Genomic DNA, 25,308 nt, shown 5'->3' with positions numbered 1-25,308 from the left:
TCTTGGTGCCTACATTCCTGAACAAAATAAACAAACTAAAACAACCATCAAAAATACGAACAAATAAAAAACAACCACTCAACGTGTTCATCCTTTCTATGAGTTATATCTGGGAAGAGAGATATCAGTCTCACAGGTAGAAGATGAATGTGTGATATATAAGTAATAATTATTTATTCATCAGTTACCACTGGCAGACTGTTCCCTGCCTTCCTACCTTGAACATATTAGGAATCATAGAATCACAAATGTTGCAAGGAGATCATCCAGTCCAACCCTCTTGCTAAAACAGGTTTCCCACTGAAGGTTATGTGGAATCACATACAGGTGGGTCTTGAATATCTCTAGAAAAAGAAGACTCCATAACATCCCTGGGCAGTCTGTTCCAGTGCTCAAAAAGGAGGAAACCCCCCTTGCCCTGTTTGAGAAACGAAGTCACAATCTTCAGATTATGAAGCTGAAGGAAGCAAGAGTGCTTATAGCTGCAGGAATATGAAAATCTGAGGGTATATCTGCAAATATTCATCTATACAATAAAAATTAGCAAATATTATGACTGCTCATTTTCAATATAAGAAAATATATTGTTTCAGATGTTGGATCTAATAATTTTAAAAATATCTGATCATATTTATAAATAGCAGGTTGTCGTTTTCCACCAAGGATTATGAATTGTCCTTTGCTTGATATATACTGTAGAAAGGATTAATGTCTTTAGCTACACAGTATCTCCACTTTTATTCTATAACCTAATTTCAGCATGCTGCATTACTTTAGTACAACTCTAATAGTAAATCTCTTCTCAGTTATTGGTAAAAGAAAAACACAAAATCATGAGTCTTACTAAAAATATTTTCTTCCTCAATTGCTAGCAGCTAATGAAATGGATTTTTAACTTTTTTTTTTTACTGTAAAAGATCTTTTTGTCTTTTTCTGCATAGCCATCTTTCTAGGTATTTTTCTCATTATTTAACCAAATGTAGAAGCAAGTGCTAAAATGAAGTTGGGGGAAAAAAAAAAAAAAGGCATGAATATTAAATAAACAAGTAGCCAAAGAGAAGCAATTGAATTTTGTATAAGCTGCTGTTCTTTGGACATACACAGTACTAATTCAAATAAAGATTAGAAAAAAATGAGTTTGAGTTTTACATTCCACATATTATCTTGGGACTTGAAATATCTTCTTATTTTACACCTAAGCTACCTTAATGAATCAGCAGAGGAACAATACTGTAAAACATGCATGAGTGAATGTATACCAAAGACTATTATTTTCCACTTGTTGTACACAGTACACTAAAATTAGTTTTACAGCATACTAGCCTACTGCCCATTTCCTACACTACGTGACATAAAAATAAGAATCACAGAAACTCATTGAAAACATACTTATAAGGAAATTATGAACTCATCAAATATTTGGCGAACTAAATCAACATCAACTGTATCATATTTAAGCTTTGCATCATTCAGATTTTGCTCCCCTACAGCAGAGAACTATGGCAGCATACTTCCTCCTAAGGCTTAGATATCATAGTTATGCAGATTAAATCGGAAATACTATATTATCAGGACCACTTTCACGCTCAGAGAAATGAAATAAATTTTTGGTCTTAAAAGAGGTTTTACAGATGAAGTTATTTTCTTCTAAATCTAAATAGAGCACTCAGTGTTTAGACACCTTTGAAGAATGCTCTAAACTTCTGTTTCACATTTATATTTACATATAAAAACTTTGTATACATGATCACATACATAAAAAAATAAGTATTTTTCCATTTTTCCTTGGGTAAATTCCAACTAGTCCTGTTCTGAGCCTTTTTTTTTTCTTTTTTCCATTGATTAATTCTTGCTATGAATGCAGGAAAAGGTCACCAAGTTTGATTAGAATAAGGCTAGGTAAAGGATTTTTCTCATCAGCTGAAATGCTCCTTAAAACTTCAAGTAGCAGTATTTTTTGGAATGAAAGATGGTATATGCAGTAATATGCAGAAGAAAAAAAAAACATTTAAAAACCACAAAACATTACAGTTCCATTATTTGAACATAAAGGCCAAAATTCAGATAAATTCTAAGAAATGTAGCTAACTTGCTTGTTTGGAGTTATATGTGAATTTCATTGCAAGTGTGGTAACAACTACATATCAGAATGTTTTACCAAAAATGAGATTAGCGACTTAAAGTAAGGCATCTGAGATAGGCTGACACTGCAAAATTATACAAGATCTATATTTTCTTTGAGTTCTTTTTTACATGGCTTTCTAGAAAATTTGTGTGCTAATACTATCATTGCTCCAGCCATATGCACATACTACTTTTGTGTACACATTCAATCCTGTAAAACAGAAGTGTGTTACATTTCAGTGGTTTTGTCAATCTGTATATCCTTTTTATAACTACTGAGGCTAATCACTACATTATTAGAAAAAGTGTTCTGACTTCGAAAAAAAAAGAATGGAAAAACAAAGAATGGAAAAACAACCCTAAATCCCCCAAAATAATAGTGTGAAGGTTGGTAAGACACATGTATTTCCTACTTTCTTCCAAAACTAGCAGACTATCACCTTCTTTTTAGGATTACATGGTTTTGGTGAGGGTTATTAAAATAGAAAATAAACAGAGGATACCATTCCACACATATCTGAGATGAGATCTGAGGAACAGCAGCTTCACTGTGTAGACTAGGATGAGAAAGGAGGAGGACAGAAGAGCCTCTAAGAGGCTGATATCTTTTTGTGACTGGGATTTAAGCTGAAAACTGAGGCCAGCATTCACACAGATGATAATTTCCTGACCCTGTACAGAACTGACAGAGTACAATTGCTCATCAGGTAAAAATATCTGGTTAGGAAGTTTTTAACTGTCCCCCAGATCACTGAGCCAGGTAAATACATAATTGCTGACTTATTAAAATGCAAACAACGAACCTACTAAGCTGCACTTGAGAATGTTTTACTAAAAATATTTTTTGTTTGCAACTTTCTATTAACGAAACATACTTACTTACTGACAGTTCTTAACTTCATCAATTTTCACAAACATATGAATTTCAAAATTAATCTGTTTAATTAAATTAGCATTACTACTACTTTCAAGTGCCCATTTGTTAAAAATGCAGTTATAATGGAGTAAACATCAAATCACATTTATAAGAAATGCATTTGAAAATACTACAATTATTTGTTTTGATTTGAAACATTTTTCTTTGGGAAGCTCTGATTTGATTTGCTTATATGATACTTCAGAAATGATCCTCACACAAGTTCATAAGGAGAAATCTGAGTCAGATTTAATATTGACAGTCTATAGCCATTCTGGATTAGCTATGGAAATGTCCTTACACTTGTGCTACACCATGGAGGTTTTTAATGGAGTCTGAAATATTTTAATTAGCTCAAGCATGCTTTTCCGTAACAACCTGTATTGTAGGTATTGTTCTTTCAAAAGTAAAATCCTAATTATTTTTCTGTTTAGTTTTATCAGACTTCAACCATTATTAAAAAAAAAAAAAAAGACAAAACCAAAAATAACCAAACCTAAAACTTATCTGAAAGGTCAATAATCATTTAATCATTTCCGTAGTTGCTTGACAAATATACCATAAAATGCATCAATTAGCTTGCACACACATGAAAGCATCTTTGCATGATCATTTAAATAACACGGAGTGAATATAATATAACATGTGCTTAGCTATATGTACATGGAAGCCTCTGGACAGCCTTGATTTACTTTTTATGTTTTGCAAATCTTTTCAGGATTCTCTTATACAGTATTATTGAGACCAAAACTATGAATACTGAATGCTTCTTTATAGTTTTTTCAAACATAAAAAGGAAGTATTTTTGATATTCTAATCAGTTGCTCATTAGAAGCAGATGTTTCACAAAAGGCATGATGCAAAAATCCATTTGAGTTCTACTCATATACTGCTCTTCTCTGCTCAGTTTGATGTGTGTTTAGATTACATTTGTACCCTATTATGCAGCATTACTTGATACCCAAGTATGCATTCAGTAATGTTGTATCTTAACAACTAGCAGCAAAGGTAATACAGAGTTCACTTAAGGACAAATAGTAAGATCATGTTTTGTGATGAAATTTGTGTATAGTTCTTAAAATGATGTAGTACTTGTTAAAAGGGTGCAATAGACTTCATAAACTGCTGAGTATGCGTATATCAAAATAAGCAAAGTTAGGTAGTAGATATTCCCTCCCTGTGGTATAGACTAGTGATTTTTTTTTTCTTTGTGGCTGGATTTGTCTGGTTTTAGAGCTCCTAGGCTAGATATTCACATGTAGTTTTCCAAAATAAACTACTCTTACAAGAATAGTATTAGTAACAGCAGTCAGTACTAACAGTAATAAAATAAATCCTCTAATTCCTAAGGAATTTAAATATTGTTTAAATATAGTTTTTGTTTAAATATAGTTTTCAGCACTTACAGTCAAGTAATGATGCAATGATTTAAATCAACAGATGTGTATTCCTAAAACCAAAATGATATTTGGTGTTAAGAAGGAGATGTAAGAACTCTCTCTCTTCTTTTTTTTCTTATTATTTTCCTGACTTTAACATAGCATCCATTTTGGCAAAAAGCATCCATCTTGGTAAAAAGTCAAAGTTGTTTTCTGACCTGAAATCTTAAATCTACACCTTTCGTTTTAAAACATAAAACAGATTTTATGTCAGTTACAGTTATTCTCTTCATGCAGCCTGTACTGCCTGTCCTGATGAAGATTATTTTCCTTAGATTTTTTTGTACTAAAACCCTCTTTGTTTAGAAAATATTGCACATCCTGTGCAAAAAATCCAGAAAACCAGAACACGTTCTGGAAAAAACAGCAGTCCACATTCAAACAGTAATATTGCTGATGTTCTATGGAAACCAAGCCGTGGGTTGAGCACAGTGAGGAAGTGGGTGGAGTGTTTCAGTGGTGGTGATGACAGCAATGTGAAAGACAAGCTGTGCTCCAGACAGTCATTCACAGCTGTCAAACCACAAAATGAGGAGATTCTCTATATGCTAATCCACAAAATTCAGATGATCTTTAAAGAAGATGTAGTGGCCTTGCTGCTTGGAAGTTACTTGTAACATGCAAGATCACTCTTTTTGAGACTAGGGAAGATGTTAGTCTGTCACTGAACTGCTATGCTAAAGAAATTGTTAATTGAGTGGTTTCTTACTATCTTCCCATTTCCATTGCAAAGTTGTAACTCTGCTATTCTCATTCAAATTACCTAGTCTTTTTCACTATGTCATTTTATTTTCAAAATTCAGTTGGCATATGTAAAGACAATGTAGCTATTCCATGTAGAAGGCAGTCTTTGTTAGCATTCTCATCATCGTAAATCTAGAGTAATTCTGGAGTTGTGACACATTTGAAGATACCTTTTGTTTTTATTTTTAAATTGGGAAAACACTGCTATTGTTTTTCTTCATGTTACCTATCAGGAAAATGCATTTGGGTAATCTACACAGTAATTGTAGCTTCTAGTCACAGCACTTGTCTGTATTCAGAAAGGTATCTGCATTATCAAAGAAGCAGTTGAGAAGAAGTTAGCTGGCTAGTTTTCTTTAGATTAGATTTTAATAAGCCACCTCCTAATTTTCAGAATTTTAACTTCTACCTTAAAGCTTTCTGTGTTGTTAAGAGTTCTGTAGCATCCCTTCCATAATTTGGTAAATTTACTGTATGGGAATTACTAAATTACAACCTAAACCTAGTGAAGGCACACAGCCAGTCTTGGGAGCCCAGGTGAAAGCAATTCACCTGTGAGACCAAAAAGGTGGAACCCAGTTTCTACCCTAAGCCTCATTTAAGGACTGGCTGCCACAAGAGAGGGTTTTCTACCTGGAGATTTCTTTTTCTGAAGTATTTAGTGAGCCCTGATCTTTGGAACAGGTAAGCAAATCTTTCTTTCTTTAACTGGATTGTGATCACTACGCCTTTTGGGTAACTTAGAACTGGTTATCTCCCATCACCTTTATCTACACTCGCATAGACCTGAAAGTAAATATGAAATTAAGAAAAGCTAAAGCAAAATTGTTTACCAGCTGGATCCCTAGATAATGTAAGATATGTAGTAGTGATATGCTTCTCTCTCCTTTTTATTTATTTTTTTTTTTTTTATTGTTGTATCCACAGAACAAATGTCAACACACACAACTTTGTGAATAGTACTGACTGAGTCACTGAGCAAAGATCTTTTTCCCGTTGAATGATAGTATCATTTACAAGAATCCCTTGTCTAGATGTATCAGAAAATGGACCTACTTCAGAACATTTTCTATTGTTTACATCTTATCAACATAATAAGCTGTCATAAACTGAAATCTGAAAATAATTTAGTAAATACTACAACAGCATCTATAAAAGTTAATAAGAAGACAAGTCTTGAAATTGTTATTACATGAATTAATTTAAAACTTCTTAAGTTTTTTTAATCTTAAAATGAAGCTGACATTATCTTTCTAGGGCAGTTTCTGGAAGAAAGCAGTATTTTATGTCTGTCCTGCAAGGCATTTGTAGCTAGTGGTTATTATGTGTCTATTCCTGTGCTTGGTCCAAGATTCTCTGGGTCCATTCCACTGTTCATTATGGAGCACTTAGCCCAGGCTTGTTGTGTGAGCTCTTGAGGGTCTGATTCTGTCCCAGCACAGATGGCAGCCTTTACCCTTGCTATGCAACACCTGAGACCCTGACACCACAAAAATCAAGCTATTTTCATAAATCATGGAAATAAGTCTAAGAAGAGACAGGTTTTATTCCTGAGCTTTCAAGCAAGCAGATGAATAACACTAATTTTAATTAACTTAATAGATGGCTCTCTGTTAAAAGTGTTACTACAGATTCCACACAGCTTCTTGTCACCCACAGCTCATCTTAGTTTTTAGTTTTTAGTCAGGCCTTTCTGACTGTACTTTTCTGTCACCCAGCCCATCTGTCCTCAAAAATTGGAACATCTGCTCCTGCAATAAAAAATTCCTTTTGCCTAAGATTCCTCATTCTTCACAAAAGAACAAATAATCCCTCCCAAATGCCAATGAGCCAATTTTGCCAACAGTACATTTCTGGTGTCTTCACCTTCTACCTTGGTTCTTGTAAGGGACAGGTGTTCCCATCAATACTTTCATCTACCTCTCCTAAAATTCATATGTCCCATGACCTGTGGAAAATTCCCTTGATTTTTTTTCCTGCAAAAGCTTTATCCCTTCTAAGAACTGGAAAAAAAAAAAAAAAAAAAAAAAATCTCATGCAGCCTTTGATGCTTAATGCTTTGCCATTTTGCTGCTGCTGCTGTTTCCTTCTGTGTAAGTAAAAGGATAGCCCACTGTCCTCATTTTTCATAGAAGAGTAGTTATTCCAAACAGCAAAATACTGTGAAAGCTTCAAGACGTACAGAAGGAGATGGCTTTCTTTTTCTTATATGAATAAAAAAGAAACTATGAATGAATTTTAAAAAAAAAAATCATCTAAGCATTTCTGCCCTTCTGATAGCTTGTTTCATAAACATATATTTTTGCCTAAACAGGATTCGGAATTGTACTTAAAATATCCTGTGGTTCCACTGTGATGGGTTTTCAAGGCTCATGAGTGGCTTTTGCATGGATCTTAACCTGAAGGTTAAAATGGATGGCATTAAAAAAAAATCCGGTTAGCCTCTGTTACCATCAAATACATCTATTTGCAATTATTTTAATTAGTCCTTCAAAAAAGAAAAAAAAGTATGTATTAATTTTAATGCCATATTATATATTCAGCTAAACGTGTGTTCACTTATTTGAATGTGCAATTAGTCATAATTCTGATTCCCCTTTTTTAGCTTTAAAAAAAGGTATCAAATCCCAAACATTATTAGTGTAATGTTATGATTGAGGAATTACACTTGCTGAAGTAAAGAGACTCAAAGGATGGTTTCCAGAGCAACAGCAATCCAGCCAGCTTGCACTTTGTGCATCTCCTGAAGGGAAATTCTGCCTCCTGTTCACAGCTGGACTGAATCCTCACAGTTACATCCGGCTGCTGAATGGCTCTGCAGCTGTTTTGTCCTTTTACAAACTGCTGCAGCCACATAGCAGCTGTTTTCCCTCTGCCACAGATCCAGCCACCAGCTGCTAGCTGGCTGGGGGTGGTCCAGATCAGATGTCTCTTAACAACCCTCTTCTTTCTCTAGAACCTTTTCAGGAGCTTTCTATGATGTCAAACAGCACAGTTCTGTGCCACTTACTTGGATAGCATAATTTGTCCTGAAAGCCTTTAACTTAATATCCTAATCTGTAAGGAGCCTAGCTGTCCCCAGTCCTGCTGATGTCCTGGGTTCTGAAGTTCATCCAGAAGGCACTTGGGAGGTAAAAGCTGAGCAGCTGCAGGGCCAGGGCCTTCACACTCTGAGTCTTGGAGGTCTTAACTCACACAGGTGAGACATACAGGTGAAAACAGCATGCAAGTGCAGAACTCTCCAATTTAACATACATAGGAGATTAAAATTATCCTATTCACAATAGTCACCACAAACTATCTATCCCACTCCCAGCTTCATACATCCAGCTCCTACTGGAAAAAAAAAAAAAGTGAGATTGCATATCTGGAGGCTGAATTTTGTCATGTTTATATAAACACTATTTGATTTGGTTTTGGTGCCAAGAGTTTTAAATCAGTTGACTATTTTAAACTGTAAATCTTCTGTACCCTTGAAATTGTATATAGCCATTTAAAACTGGCTATTACATTGCCAAGTGAAAAAATATAAATAAATTATAATATTAATATATGCATACTCTTCCATTAGGAATTAATACCATTATAAAAGAATCTTAAAAACATTCTATAGTTGTGGAAATTGCAACATTTCCATTAAATCTATTGAAGCACAAGGCCCAAGTCTCCAAGATCAGTAGCCAGGATAACATCATCCCTTATTTTTCTAATACTCTCAAACTTATTCTGAAGTCTTGGATTTTAAAGTAAATTTTAGAAAACTTAGGATTGCTGACAAAACAATAGGACTGATTCTTTTTTAAATGAATCAGCAGCAAAGCTCTAGATGTGGGTATTTGGGAAGAATCAGACAATCACAGAATCATAGGGGCTGGAAGGAACCTCTAGAGAGCACCTGGTTCAACCCCTGGCTAAAGCAGGTTTCTTACAGTAGGTAACACAAGAAAATTTGTAGACAGGTCTTAAATATGTTTCCTTGCTCTTTGCTCTGTCACTGGAAATCACTGTAAAGAGCCTGGCTCCATTCATTTGACTCCCACCCTTCAGATCTTTATATGCATTGATAAGATGCCCCCTCATTCTTCTCAGGCTGAACAGCCCAGGTTTCTCAGCCTTTCTTCATAATGAGATGCTCCAGGCTCCCAGACATCTTTGCAGTACTTCACAAGACTCCATCTAGAAGTTCCCTGTCTCTTGAGCTGAGGAGCCTAGAAATGGACACAGTTCTCCAGATGTGGGCCTCACTGAGGCAGAGTAGAAAATATCCAATGCTTTCCACAAAGCAGTGCAATAGACTTTAACAAAGAAATTGAAAATATAAACTGAAGCAATTTAAATTCCTTCCTAAGAATGTCACCATAGAGCTTCAGGTAGAGAAATAAAGAAAAATATAATATTAAAAAAAAAAAAAAAAAAAAAAAAAAAATGGAGAGAACATCACTTCTTGTTTTAATGAGGTAAGGAAAATCTGATAAGAACAACTTCCTAAAGAAATGCTTTAGATTTCAGAATAAAATGTCCAGGGGAGAGAGAGAGAGAGGAAAAAAAAATAAAAACAAAAAAAAGAACCAACCATTTAGAACAAAAACTGCTGAACATATTAAACCATCAGGAACATATTGGCTTAGCTATTGTATATTATTTATAGCTCTAGAACACTCGTACAGTATCTCTTACATTAATCTGATTTTAGGAGTCTAACAAGACTAATATACAAAAATGTATGGTCATTATTTGAAACCTTGACTTTTTTTGTGTGTGTATATAATACTGGTGTCCTAAATCAGCATTTAGAATGTTCCTGGCTGAATTCCATACAATTAAAAAACAAACAGTGATGAAATGTTTACTTACAGTAGAGAGATTAATGCTATCTCTATCCTGTGTTTAACAGCCATCCAATCTCTATTCTCAGCTGTACAGAATCACAGAGTGGCTGAGGCTGAAAAGGCCCTCTGGGTCCCTGTGGCTCACTCTCTAGGGCCACTCAGAGCTGTGGCCCAAGACCATGTCCAGGTGGCTTCAGAAGAAAGGAAAAGATCCTTCAGGCTCTGAGCAACACTGTGCCAATGTTGGTACAGCACACAAGTGCTGCCTGGTGTTCAGAGGGAGCTGTGCTCTAGTTTGTGCCCGTTGTCTCTTGTCCTGACACGGCACCACTGAGAGGGGGAAAAAAAAAAAAAAAAAAAAAAAAGCATGGCTCTTTCCTCTCTTTACTTTCCCTTTAGGTATTTATACACATAGATCCCTTCAAGTGTCCTCCAGACTCAGCGATCATAGCTCTCCCGGACTCTACTCCAAAAAGAGATGTTCCAGTCCCTATATCATCACGTTGACCTTCTCTTGGACTTTCTCCAGTTTGTCAATGTCTCTCATACTCAAGGTCCCAGTACTAAACCTGGTACTTCAGATGTAGAACAATCAGTGCTGAGCAGAGTTTATACAAATGAAAAAGAGCATAATGTCATAATGTGAAAAAGCTTATTTGATTCAATGCCTTCTTCCTCATTGCTACAAACATTTTTGATATTTCATCATCTGTCTGCTTTTTTCTTTCATTTTGCCAATAATTTTGCAGATTCCTGGAGTCAAGAACAAGCTCTTTGTTGACTATGTAAACTTTCATGCTCAATACCGTCATTAGATGTTAAATAACAAAGTTCAGAGAGTAGGGAAAAAGCGATGAAGATCATGATTAATATTTTGTTCCTGTCTTTGAGATCAAAATTTATTTGAAATTTTGATTGTGAAAGCAGCTAAGCTCTCTCATTGTCTATAGAACTCAAGAAACTCTCTTTAGTCAGAATGGAGTACATTCATCGAATACAGTTAAATTATAGTTTATAATGCATTGTCTACACATTGTGTTTTTCTACAAAGAGCAGGCCATAGACTTGTTTGATTTCTCCACTAAATCAAAGGAGAATGTTCCTTCTCTTATAAACAGAGCCCTAATGTCTCAGTCCTTTTGTGCTAAGAAATGTAAGGATGACAAATTTACATACATACTTGAATATAATGAAAGCATATTTATTTTATGTGATATTAGTGAAAAGCATTATTCTTAATAGTGGTACATTAATTTCATGTGCCGTATGTCAGAATTTGTGTAAACATTTTCTGAATGAAATAGTTTTAATCTTTAAACTATTAGGCATGCTTCTAAAAGAATTTTCATTAGTACAGTTTTGTGATTTCATTGGGTCTATACTAATCTAGATCTAGCCTTTCCAAGGTGTAACGTTGTACTTAAAAAAAAAAAAAAAAAAAAAAAAAAAAAAGCAAATAACCTCAATTTTTTCCCATGATGGTTGGCAATATAGCTATGGAAGAATGGAGATCAGAACTTGCTATCGTGACAAAATAGATGTATGACTAGAGGGAAGGCATATTTCTACTTGAATCTATGTCTCCTAGATTTCAGTGAATTTTGGTGTCATGCTATTAACGTTATTTAAATTACCCATGTAATTTATATCCAACATAGATGGCATCAATAAGTGTTAAATTCAACAAATTAGCTTCATGCAGACTTGCCAGTGTTGTGGATCTTCCAAATGCAGAACCGTCTGGGGAAGTTTTATATATACATGGTACCTGTTTAGCATTTTCTAATATGTATTTGAGGATTTAAATGCCTAAACAAATTCCTACACTCTCCTCCTTTAAAAAAAAGTTTAAAAAAAAAAAAAAAGTATAAAAAATGCTGAAGCAAAAGATCTGCTTAATTCACTTCTGTTCACCCCATGGTGTTCATTTAGATTAGTGCTGCTACAGTGATTTAGTTCCACCTCATAAGATGAGTATAAATTTTATTTCTGTTAGCTGTACTGCAGACTAAATATCTTGAATGCAAAAGTAAGAGAACAGAAGAAGTTATTCATCTGGTAAAAAAACATTTTAAAGTAATTATAATTCTTTCCCCTCCAAATCAACCAACCAAACAAACAAAACTTCTGGCAAGAAACACTGTAAAACAAATCATTAATAAATTTTCCACTCCTTCCAGTTAAGAAGACCAGATTTATTTATTTCTTTATTTATGTTTAACCAAGTGATATGAACACCACTCTGAAACCCAGTTCTAACTGCAGCTCTACTAAGTACTTTCTCTACAGCAGTAGAAAGGACACCTGCAAATCGAAGAGTAGTAAAATCACCAATGAAAGCTTTTTCTAGCTTTTACTTTTAACACTTGATTATTAGTGTTCTGGAATACTCCTTGATGAGTAAAGTGTACAGAGAATATAAGAAGTCCTCGTGTACTTTGTTTAGCTAATACAGTGAATTCAGTAGTCTCCTTCCAGTCAGGACTGATACATTTGAGTATTTTGCCTTATCAGGTTCATAACTGAGCTGTGCATTTAGGTTCAGCTTTTGAAGAAACTCCAAAAAAAGAGTTATTAATAAATACAAAATTTATTGTAGGAGAAAGTTAGCTGCACCTCTATGTGCCTCCCTGAAACCTGTGCAGGTACAGTGCCCACAGCAATATCCTTCTTGCGTATGAGTCTGTCTCAGCCTGTCCTGATCACAAATAATCAGTAAAGACAACCAATATCATTTATGTCATTAGTACAGCAGGATGTGGTTAATTCCTTACAAAGAGATTCAAGAATTGAGTTCATTATGCCAACCAACTGAACATACAAAATGTCAGAAGATATGAATTCCTTTCCTTTTCATGTGTTTTCTACATTATGTTTGACAGCATATTTTTTTCAGCCTTCAAAACAAGTATGAGGGGCACATATGTGGAAGTCTTTCTTCATTAGCATTCTAATCCAAATGTTCAAAGGATAGGATTCCTTTGATCAATCTGTATATCTGTTAGTGGACAGCTACCTATGAACTAGTCCTATGTCTTCCTTCTGGTTTCAAAAGAAAGAAATAGATACTTCTGAGATGTGATACATACCATCTTAACGAAGGCATAAAAAATAGGCCAGGTAATTGAGCTGTAAAGTAGCCTTTTTTTTTTCCATTGACTCAGAAAAATATATGGAGGAATAGCTCACCTGTAGATTCTCATCCATATATCCAAATTCATATCAAGTTTGATGAATCTCACCAAAAAGCAATCAAGTGAAAATTTGAATATGATGAACACCCCTTCCCCCCCCCCCCCCCAAAAAAAAAAAAAAAAAAAGAAACAACCACCAAGATGCAGGGAAGCATTAAGAGCTAGGAAAGAGGAGGCATTAACACTGTGCCAGCTGGCTGTGTAGAAAGTATATTTCTAAGAAGTCCTACCAGTTAAACTGATCTTCTTGCCTTTAGATTAATGTGATGTGATGAAGATATCTTCTTTCAGTATGCCAGAAGTAATGATATTTATTCTATGATCTCGGCTTAGTCCTATTTCTGTTCTTTGTAGCTATGCTGCTCTGTAGGAGGCTTCTTCCTCTGCAGTACTGGTTTACATGTGTTGGCAAATGCAATGCCATTCAGATTAACACTAGCTTTCTTTGCATAAACATTTTGCTTCAAATATAAATATTTCACTGCAACAATGATGGATTCAAATGCAGTAAAGAGTGATCTGGGAACTTCGTGTTCTTTAAAGTCAAATATTCCTAAGAAAGGAAACTAATTTATGAGCTCATTAAGCACTCTAAGGAACTACTCATCTGAGGCTACAGCTGTCTGCCTCAGACTCGTGCTCCCAAAGCTGGTGAGCTGAGGTCACCCCTTTTTTCCTCAGGTTCTAATCAATGCATACTTCACAATGTTTTGTCTGTTAATATAAAATGATTATGCTTTTTCATATTTCTCACTTTCATCAGGAAAAATTATAAAGTAATACTTTATAATCCTTACTGCCATTTCACTGAACTGTTAATGCTATTCATTTGCAAAAAAAAATATTTTTTTTTTCCTAAATGTTCTTTATGTCTGCAAGACAGATTGGTTTTACCTTTTGAATCTATAAAAAAATAAAATAATTCTAATTCTAACATCTCAACTGACGTGGAAATCCTTGCCACTGCAGGATGCTTTTCTCATCGTATTACCCCTTAAAAGTGTAATCTTGGGAGTTAATGAGAGCAAATAGAATGGCAGTGTGTCCATATAGTATATAAAAACTGTATATAAACTATACCCATAACAAGCCTGCTAGCAGGGTGTTTAGTATGATATAAATGTTCGTGCTTGTAAATGTTTTCATAACAGTGTTTAAATATACAAAGGCTTGAGATGTGTTCATAACACTGCTTCTCTGAGAGTTCAGCCATATGTAAACACATCAAACAACATAATATTTGCCTTTACATTGCACAGCATCCACAGCATTTTCACTTATTGCAATCAAAAGTGTTAAATAGAATGCTGAGGTCTTTTTCTTACCTTTTAATCAGGATTTCACATTATGGAAGGCATTCTGAATTTACCATTCAGTTTAGTGTATATTAGGTTTTCATAGAGAAGGTTTGAGCTGTGCAAGCTTAACTTCAACCCACTTGTCATATCTCCAGAGTAATTTTCTAAGCAGAATGTGATTTACTGACTTCTGTGAGCATCTATAATTGTCTGCTGTTGGAGGTATATAGCAATTCAGTCTGCCTCCATGTAGCAGGTCTTCCTACGCAGGGTGTTCTTTCCTCCTCATGGAGATACAAGATGGAGAAAAGAATACCAGAGTAAAAAAAAAAATAAAAATAAAATATTGATAAAAAAAAAAGAGAACATTTTCTCAGACCACCAGTTTTTATGTCAAAACAATGTTTCTATAGATGCCTGTGGCAGATTTAGTTTTGTATCCTTCATTCCACAGAATTCTACTTTGTATTTTGTACTGAAACATTACTTTGTGTTATGCAATGCAGAAAATATCACTGTTAAAATGCAGTATTTTCCATAATTACTATTACAGTCATGTATTTCACTATCATTTATCTCTAAATAAAATTACTGAGAAACATGAGGCCAGCTGTTTGTAAGTACTGATATTTGTAGCAGTTGCCCTTTCAACAATTATAGTCTTCTCTAGGTCTTCATTTTAATTTATCCAGGTCCGTGATATAGCTACACAGCAATCAATTTTTTGCTGATTTTTGCTGATCAATAAAAAAATCCCACCAGAAAACTGGTGAGGAACACTTATCTCATGCAGGATGTAGCAAACCAGTGAGCATTCAATGAATGCAGAGAGCAGGAAGTTAAATAAAAAAAAAATAATAATTAAAAAGAAAAAGAACTGTGTCATCATCAGTTTTACCTTTACAATGCCTATTATTTGGGTAAGGCTTGTAAGGTAAGATCCTGCTCTTTACAGACAACCTGAGAAATGATACTTCAGAGTTGTTCTAATTATGCAGTGTGTGGAAGAGTCACTGGATGAATTTGCCAACCCAGAAAGAAGCAGTGGAAAATGTGGGTAGTTGCTAGGCTGCTCTGTGACATCAGCGCAGGAAATTGTGCTGATCAATCATGGGAGAAAACTTCTTATCTCAAAATTCTCCCACGCAGAGACCCATTTCAGTACCTGGGGCATTGAAAAAGGGAAAAAAGGAAAGTACAGAACAGCAAATGCTAGAGGAAACAAAGCCAATTAAATGCTAATATTCTGTTCTGGGTCATGGATTTGTTTTATGCAATCTAGCAATAAAGGGTTTGTAAAATTTCAAGCACTGAAAAGGTACTTTTTTTATGCTTTAGGTTATACCATGCTTGTTAAATTAAATTCAGATTTTATGGATGCTGAAGTTTCAGATATTCTCAGACATGGGAGGGATTTTACTGGATGCGAAAATGCTGTAATGATCTCAGTGTAGCTACATCTGTTCATGCAGACAGAGGCATTTTTAACACTTGCATAGGTTCCTCTGATACATTCTAGCCTCTTCCTCTTCCCTCTGATAAATGAACTCTTGTTACAGTAGCTACTATCTAAGAACATTAACAGACTGCTAAATTCAGCTCTATAATTTGCTTGAACATTTTATGACTAAACAAAGTCATCAACACTGGATATCATTACCAACCAGTATAAAATATCCAGTAGGAGATCCAGTGATACTGGTGATTATATAAACCTAAAACCTGATTACTACATCTGTTCAACTCAGCGCTACCTGTGGATCTTTTCACCTACTAAACAAAGGCAATTTACTGTCAAGTAATGGCAGTGGGGGGAGTTAAGAGGTAATCTGCTGCTAAGAAACCATGTCACAAGGGTAGAATCAGCTGAGTCAGGAAGTGTAGTAGCAATTCTGAGGACGCAAGTGATCAATAAGCCCTTCCATGGCAGCAGATTCTTATCTAGGATTTCATTTGCGAAAGGACTTTAATGAAATTTGCCATAATGCAGTTCTCCTTCATTCTTTTTAGAATCATGGAACAGCTTAGGTTGGAGGGAACCTTAAAGATCATCCAGTTCCATCCCCCTGACCTGAGCAGGGCTGCCGCCCAGCAGCTCAGCTGCCCAGGGCCCCATCCAACCTGGCCTTGGGCACCTGCAGGAATGGGGCACCACAGCTTCTCTGGACAAGAGGCTCTCCAGTTTTCCCAAATTCACAGGGACTGGGTGACATTGAACAATTCCTGATGATTTCAGGTTTAGTAATCACAGGTATTTTCAAACAAAACTCTGCAGATCCACATTAATTGTACAGTATACCAAAGAGGAAGAAGAAATAATCCCCTATAATGTGAAAGACTGTCTAACATAGTGTCACAGGATGATGAACGGCACCATTTGGAAATTCATCCCTGTAATTAAGTCAAGCAATTCTGAATATGAACTGACCTTTAAAAATCATCAGCTATTTATCAATTTTCAAAGAAAAGACTGAAATTACTGGTATTTATAAATTTGACACAATTTGCATTCAGGCAGCAACAGCTTTAACAGCAGGATGGAAACACACATACTGTTAAATAGGCAAAACAGGTAAGTATGATAATAAACCAAGAGAAAAGAATACATCCAGAACATAGGAGTTTTGATTATGAGATGCAGAGACTTGAAACTTGGTATGAATTCTTCTAATCTTATGCCTTGATGGTTCTTGGAATACACGTTGGGGGTGTGAAGAGCTATATCCATCTGTGGAAGTAGGTAGGTCAGGATGTTCTGAGGCAGGTGGAAATTGCATGTTCTGAGAAATCACATAGCAATCTCCCCAATAACAGCCAAAGCTAATACAGGGCAGTTAGAGAACCTATAAAGCAATCCTATTTTTTTTAATTATTAATATTTTTTTTTATTGTAATGTAGGGAATTGATTTCTGACCCAAATATCAAGCTAGAATATTTTCTAAATATTTCTGTCTGAAAAAATGAGAATATTAAAAGTTGGGGGACTAAAGGGTAGAGGTGACTATTGTCCAGTGTCCATATGCAAATGCACACATCTTGTGCTTCTGTCATAGAAAGTAGTCTTGACTTCCAAAGCAAGAAGAAATGGCAGCTAGATACATTGTGTCACCTACCCCTGGAGGTATTGTAAAAATTCTAAAAACTTTTTCAAGACCACTCCTAGCAATAGAGACAGCCAGTGTGACTGCATGACACATATATAGTATGCTCCATCAGTTGGATATTTATATGACCAATCTGCAATGAAGACATTACACATTACTGTTGTTGCTATAGTTACAATAGATTCGTGGGCCATATATTGTGTCACTTTTGAATTGCACTTATTTACTAGAGAAAGCAGCAATTTCATCTATTATTTATACAATTCCTGTTTCTTTCACCACTTCATTTCCATTCTGAACTTTCACATAGTCACTTCACTTTTCCATGGTTCTTTGAAGGTGACTTGTGTCGTTTCAGATTTGACATACATGAAAATGCCATGCAGTAATTTCCTACTGGAAAATACAAGGCTTCATATGATATGTGAATAAGAATTCCAGACTCTGGGTTTTCTATTTTTAGATAAACACAATGTAAACAATTTTTTTATCGTTATATTCAATTGCTTTCCAAGAATGGAAACATTACATTTACAAATGAACACATTGGCAAGAGCATGTGGTATAAATTAGAGGAAGTTTTTTATTATGTTTATTATTATAGCATTTAGTAATTCAGTCATCATTTGGTGTAAAGCTCATTATATTCCTCAGTAATCATACCAATTTAATGCTGGCTTACTGACAATATCTAAGATATACTTGTCCTGTATGTGGTATCCTGGGAAAGTGATGAAGATAAAGGAAAATAAGAAATTGCCTCTTAGTTGGACTTATTATTACAGTCTTAAAATGTTTTAAAATACATTACAATTAAGTTGTCCACAATACTGGCAAAAACAATTACCTAGAAAATAACACCAAAATTATTGATTACAAAAACTGCTCCACATATTTCAACACAGCACTGCAAGAATTCTGCCTTCTATAAAGTGAGTAAAGAAAAATAAAAGTACCATGCACTTGACTGAGCTTGCTGTGCTGTGCTGTTTTGAGGCATGTGACAAGTAGGGCTGAGGACTGACACAGCATGCAGGCTCTGTAGGAACAGAACAGGGACACATCTGGATTCGGCTCAACAGTCAGAAATTTGATTGGCACATGCCTACAGAGAGGCATAAAAATCCCCCTCTCCTCCTTTTTTATTTTTTAATCACAGTGGCAGGAACAGTCAAGAATCACTTCAACAGATAAAAATGGCATTTGTTATTCACGCAGAGGACCATTCTCATAGTTTCACTGTAGCCTCTCTGGGCAAAGAGATTGTTTTTTATTGGAAGCATGTTATTGATTTATAAATCTGTCTGCTCTGATCTCTCCAATGTTATGGGAAAGTACGCAAAAAATGTACCAACAAACAAATGAAAAGTTCCACAATGTAACAGTAACCAAAACCAACAATGATGATATTTGATTCTGAGGAAAACCAGTAATTTGTTACAGATTCTTGATGACCAGAAGATCATAGGCTTCAAAGGAAAAGACTTGACAAGAAAGCAAGTTCCTTTCTGGGGATACCAAACCAAGGTATGTTGCTGTGTTCCACAGAAACAGAAATAAAATAGTGGATGACCATCCCCTCACATGCAACAAAATTCTAAGGACCTGCAGTGGCTCCACGCCCATGTTGTGTAGGCTACTTTCCTCCTCCAAAATGAAAAAGCACTTTGAATTTTAATGGGAATGCTTAGCCTTAATTCTGTTATGAACAAGTAATACAAGCAGTGAAGGTGAGGCAGCATGACCTTCATAAGGGCCTAGCAGGTCTACTGAGGGCTTCTGGGGCCTCTAGACATCACTGTGTTTCATCAGGACTGAAGGTTATGCTTCCCTTCACTCCCCTAAGTTATCAGATAAATTATTTCTATCATCTTGCTGCAGCATCCCAAGAAATGGAACTTCTTTATTACCATCAGATGACAGCCTAACTCAGTTCAATTTTAATCCTTCTGTAAACAAAGGACCAATCTCTGCCATCAAATTGCATTCAAGGATCTTCTCCAAACTGCCCATAGCTCCTCTATGTTGACTATGCAGAACAGAAGGAGGCTGTTTGGATATGATACCCACCCTGTTACATCTAATGTTCCATCCCAGATTTGGGCTGTTTGAGGAGTTCCCTTTCACAGAGATGTTTGTGCTTATTTATGGACTGTATTATCCCGTCCTGTCAGATTTACTGACATTTAGAGCCATTACAAATGGACCAACATTTGCAGCTTGGGAACAGGAGGCTGACACTCAGGAGAGTTGCCACTGTGGCTGCACAGCCCTCTTCAAGCATGCTCTTATTCTAAGCTGCAAATTCATATTGGTGTCTCTTACTCATCTTGACGCTAAGCTGGAAAGAGCTATGAAGGCTGCTAACCTCAGCATCATCTCATTTCATGTGTGAGTAATAAGTCCATATTCCCTAGAGGGAGATGAATGCTAATGGCCTGGAACTGAGAGGTGCTGAGCACTTAAAAGCATCCGCTGTAGTCATCTTCTAGTGCAGAAGGCACCCTCACAATTACAGATGCTCCTTCTCTTCCTAGGATCGTGACATAAATATGGTTCTGTATTTTCCTGTAGTTAATAAAGGACTTTCACTGTCTTTTACATAAAGGGGAAGTAATAATATGGTGCCATTTAGATGACTGCTCTGTGCTGTTCAGATGGGTTTGTCTGTTGCACTTGGCTTTTTTTTTTTTCTTCAGCAAGGCTGTATTGAAGGGATATTAACAGTTCACCTAATACCATGAACACACACTGTGACTTTCCAAGTATTTGTCAAGTTATGCCAAAGTTCAGCCAGATGTAATCTTATGTGTCTTGCTAGTTCATGGCAACCCTTTAAAGTGCTGATTAAGAAATATATGCGTTTCTCTGAGACAACAATTATTAAGATTTGTGAGTTACAAGAGTGACAGCTAATAGTTTTCTGTATAGATTTTCTGCATATTCTGCACCAAGACAGCAAAATCCAAATTACTTGAGTAAGATACTGATAATTGATCTCCCACTGAAGCAAAAAATTATTTTGAAAAGGATAAAACTTTTTTTGAGGGAAGTTCCTCCTTTCAGCTCAAGACAATCCAGCACTTAACATTTTAGATAACTCATAAATGTTGAAAAAATATTTAATTTGTTATAACATTTTCAACAATTCTTATACTTTGTTATTCTTGCAAGAGAGAGAAGAGGGAACAGAAACCAAATTGCTGTATTTTAGCTGACTAGAAAAAAAGGAAAAAATCATTAGGATGCGGCTGAACATTTTTCAGGATACCTTAAAAGAATTTGGGATTTCTCATGCATCTATCATCTTATTGGAAATGTCAATAGATTAAAAATTGGAAGATCCAGATTTCTGGATTTGAGGTTCTTGCTTTCTGAAAGGTGTTATTGCCTATTTTTTAGATATCACTCAAGTGAAACTAAACTCTTTTACTCTTGAGATTCTTTTCCAACTACATTGTCTTAGATTCATAGCCTTCAGTTTTATGAGGTGAACAGATGATCAGGTAACATTGCAATGTTTTAACATATAGTAGTACCTTGGAGGAATAGAGTCAAAAAGATCAAGGGAGGACTATTTTATTCTATTTCCTTTCAGAATTCTTGCACTCAGTTTATGCTAGACATATTCACTAAGCTTAATTCAGTATTGTACTTTTGAACCTTAAATAGCGGAAAGCCTTCTTAGTGGAGAATTTTGTTTAGCTCAAGGTACTTAAAACCTTTGCTTTGCCAAATCCAGTAAATGGACTAGTGAGATTTATGCAGAATATTATGTATATACGGATAAAGACCTTGCCACCAGCTTCAACAAATGCCACATAGACCCATGTATATAGTGCTTTCAGTGGAATTCCTTGTAAGGAAGGCCTCTGGAGTGGTCGCAGAAATCAGGAGCCATTACTGCTGAAAATACTAGCATTGTAAAGGCATACCAACCTAAGCTAAAAGCAAATGATAACATTGTATTTGATTTTTAACACAGATAAGCACTTGAAGATGCCACTGACTTCAGTCAGATTTACGGGTACTCAGCACTTCTGAAAGTCAATTCATTTAGCTCAGAATTTTATTTTCCTTAATTTATCCTTAATAGTAGCATCACTTCATATGACTTTGATAGCACAACAGTGCTAAATTTAACTTTTGGCCACATGACCTACTTTGGAAATATTTTCACAGTCAATTATTATTTTGGCTCCTCTGTCATTTAAAACTGTAAAGATTTTGTTTTGTTTTGTTTTTGTTTGTTTGTTTAATTAAAATCTATCACAGGAAAGATTTTTCTTTCTCCCTGGCACCAAAACTGCCAAGAAATTGTGACTATATGAGATGAAAAAGAACTGACCCAACATTATTAAGACTTCAAGTTACAAATAAGGTTTCTCTATTTTTATTTAATCTGAAAAAGTAACCTTATTCTAAACCACTCGATAATGAGAAGCTTCCACTGAGGTCAGTGGGAGTTTCTTAGCATAGAGTGTTTTGAAATTGAAGTTATATATTTCCATGCTTGAAATACTGATCTAGGATCCTGACAGAATTTTTATGTGAACAATTCTGGTATGATATGTGAGATCTTGCAGTGGGCAGATGAGAAACTGTTCATTGTTGCAATATAACTTGAAGAGAAACTTTTTGGGTAGAATGAGTTTTTAGTTCCAACACTGCCATAAGAAATCAATCTGATTGGCCTTTTAAAGTGATCATTAAATGTGTAACTCAGAGGCAAAGGCTAGAAAGTTATAAACTATAATCCTTTAATTTTTCTTTCTCTTGAGTGTTGTATTTTTCATCAGTAAAACCAGTAACTAGTATACAAATAAATATAAATTATATGAGCACATGTGAAGAGGGCAGTAGGTAAGTTACTCAGCCAGAAAACATTGACGCAATCACCATGTCTGGCACTCTTTGCAGGCTAATGATCTAAACCTTTCTGGTACTTATCCATCAGTGGGCTCTTAACAGATTCAGACATCTCCTTCTCCATTCATTTCCCATTTTGTTTCCATGTGTTTGACAGAGAATCACCCATTCCTATCCTCTAAGATGTTTCCAGACTCCAGCCTGAAAAATGCAATTTGTGACATGTAGCTGATGTCAGACAACTTCTTCAATCCATTCTTGTTTCATCTAGAGCTTCCCTTTGAGGGGGAAAAATCAGCATGGAGGAAAAATAGGCAAGGGATAGAGATTTAACTGCAGTGTTTCAAAAAATGCTTCCCATGGATAACTGAAATAAGAACCTGCAGCTCATGTCCAGCACTCCAGCTGCTGGATCTAGTTATGTGCATGTCTTGTAGGCTCAGATGCACATCTAAGTTTCCCTCCTCCCTGTCAATATTCAACAGCTTTGATCAAGCTGAGAAACAGCTATTGCGTGTTTTAGTTCTAAAGATTGAATGACCTATTTTTCTGAAATGCTTGTCAATCTGTGTTGATTAGAATGATGAATTTAAATGATTGAACAGTCCTAGGACTATGACTTCAGCTGCAAACAGGTAAACTTCAGGCACAGGAGGAGCTTTGTGGGAAAAAAAACTTAGCTTCTCAAGGAGCTAAATGGGATAGACAGAAGTTTTCTCACTGTACCATATTAATCTAGATGTCTGTATTTTCTCCAGTTATTGCTCTGTTGATACCAAAGTGATTTTTATTCAGCATTTGTTCAGATTCTCTATGCAATGCAACAAAAACAGGACATATTCTTTGTCCCTTGGAGCACTAAATTAAGATAAGACAGCATGACAAAATAATGTTCTTTTCTAGCAGAGCATCATCCTTAAGTATCTCCATTATCTTATTTCTCTATTGTACTATACAATGGCCTCCTATTTCCTAAGCTGAATCTACCATGCAGACTAAAATGTACACCAATTTAAGTGTGTTTAAGCATATATTTTGACAATTACTGATGTACTGATGTAGCCCTCTGTATGACCCAACTGTTACATGACAGAGGATTAGTCTTATAATTCTTATTTTAAAAGTTAAAATTGATAAAACGGACCAGATCCTGCATTATTTGTGATGATCTTTGCTCTTTCATGCCTCATATTATTTTGTCCACTTGACATTATGAAGGGTTGCCTAAAAAGAAATGCAGTTCTAAGGGGAGAACACAGCTTGGCTGATTTGTTGAGATATCTAGGTTAGTTCTTAGCTTTCATTTTAAGGAAAAATAGTAATTTAAAAAATTAGATTTTTTTCTTACTTGACCAAAGTCTGAGAATTGGAAACCTCTAATCTCCTGCTTTAACTAAAAAGAAAATAATGAGGATTAATTTTTTGTTCTCAATAGATGAGATGCTGGTATCTTACTTTTGTAGGATAAAACTTATCACATCAATGTAAATGTACAATGACTGAAATAACTGATTCATATGAATTGTGTTAGAGTAATACCTGAATTTGATTGCCAGTCTCCACAACAAAAATTAGCTCCAGTATTGGAGCTTTGTCAGTGGCATGCTATGTTAGACAAGAAAAAAGTAAGTGACAAATTATGCTGCCTTTGGTTTTCTCTAGCAATCTTATAAAAACTTTTCTCTTTAAATAATAGAAAGGGTGAAAAAATACACAGTCCTGGAATTCTGACTTGAAGTTTAGATTCAATATCAAATAATTTGAAGCGCTGAAAAAAACACCACACTGAGCCCCAAGTGAAATATACACAGGCTGAAAATCTCCTTATGATCTAAATGCTGTTTATCTCCATGAATAAATACAATACAGAAGATGAAACAGAAATCTTTAAATGGATTCTGAATGTTATTTTCATAATCATTTCCATGCTCTCTGGAAATGACTTTGAAAGTAACTTCATAAACTAGTCTCTGTTCTAAATAGATAGCACAATAATTCACAAACACTCTCTTCACCCTTCCAGCATGGAAGAGAGTAACAATCAGCCTTGTGTTCTCATCAGGCTGTTTCCTTTACGTGTGGAAGTGGGAAAAACACAGCTTAAATTTCCAAGCACCTACAATTTTCCTGCAAATATTAATGCATCTCCAGTGCCTCAAGAACCATTGAGCAAGAAAGCTAACAATAAGAAGCAAACAAATTGTATCGTCATTAATTTTCAAGGAAGTCTTAGCCAGCAAACTGTAAAACACATAGTGGCACTGTTGTTAAGTAAAGCTATATAAATGCATGTTTTTGCTATACGCAACTCAATCTAATACTGTATGATGTTAGACTACTTTATTGCACAGTTAATAGCTTCCAAGAAAACACTGAGTTAAGCAAATATTTTCCTCTGAATGTATATGTAACATGACACATGACATTTCCTCTTGACAAACACCTCCTCCATTCACTAACTTCTTAGTTTTGAACAGTCACTCAGAAAACTGCCCCTCCTGTACAACCAATGACTAAAAGGATTTTGTAAGAGGGAATCCATAGAAAAGAGAAAAGGTTTTCTGTTGATAATAAATAATTCAGCACAGTAAAAATGAAATCTAACCAAGAAGAAATACAAGGATTGTCAGGTTTTTTGGTAGCTGAGCAATGTAAAGAGGATGCTATACATTTAGGAGAAATATCAAGCACTGAACATGGAGAAAATAATTGAGAAAACCATACATAATTAATAGCCTCTGGATTAGCTGCTGACACTCAAAGAAAAAAAAACACGATATTAACTATAGT

This window comes from Tetrao urogallus (genome assembly GCF_951394365.1).
Source record: "Tetrao urogallus genome assembly, chromosome: 3".
In the NCBI taxonomy this organism is placed as follows: domain Eukaryota; kingdom Metazoa; phylum Chordata; class Aves; order Galliformes; family Phasianidae; genus Tetrao; species Tetrao urogallus.
This window is presented reverse-complemented; position numbering follows the sequence as displayed.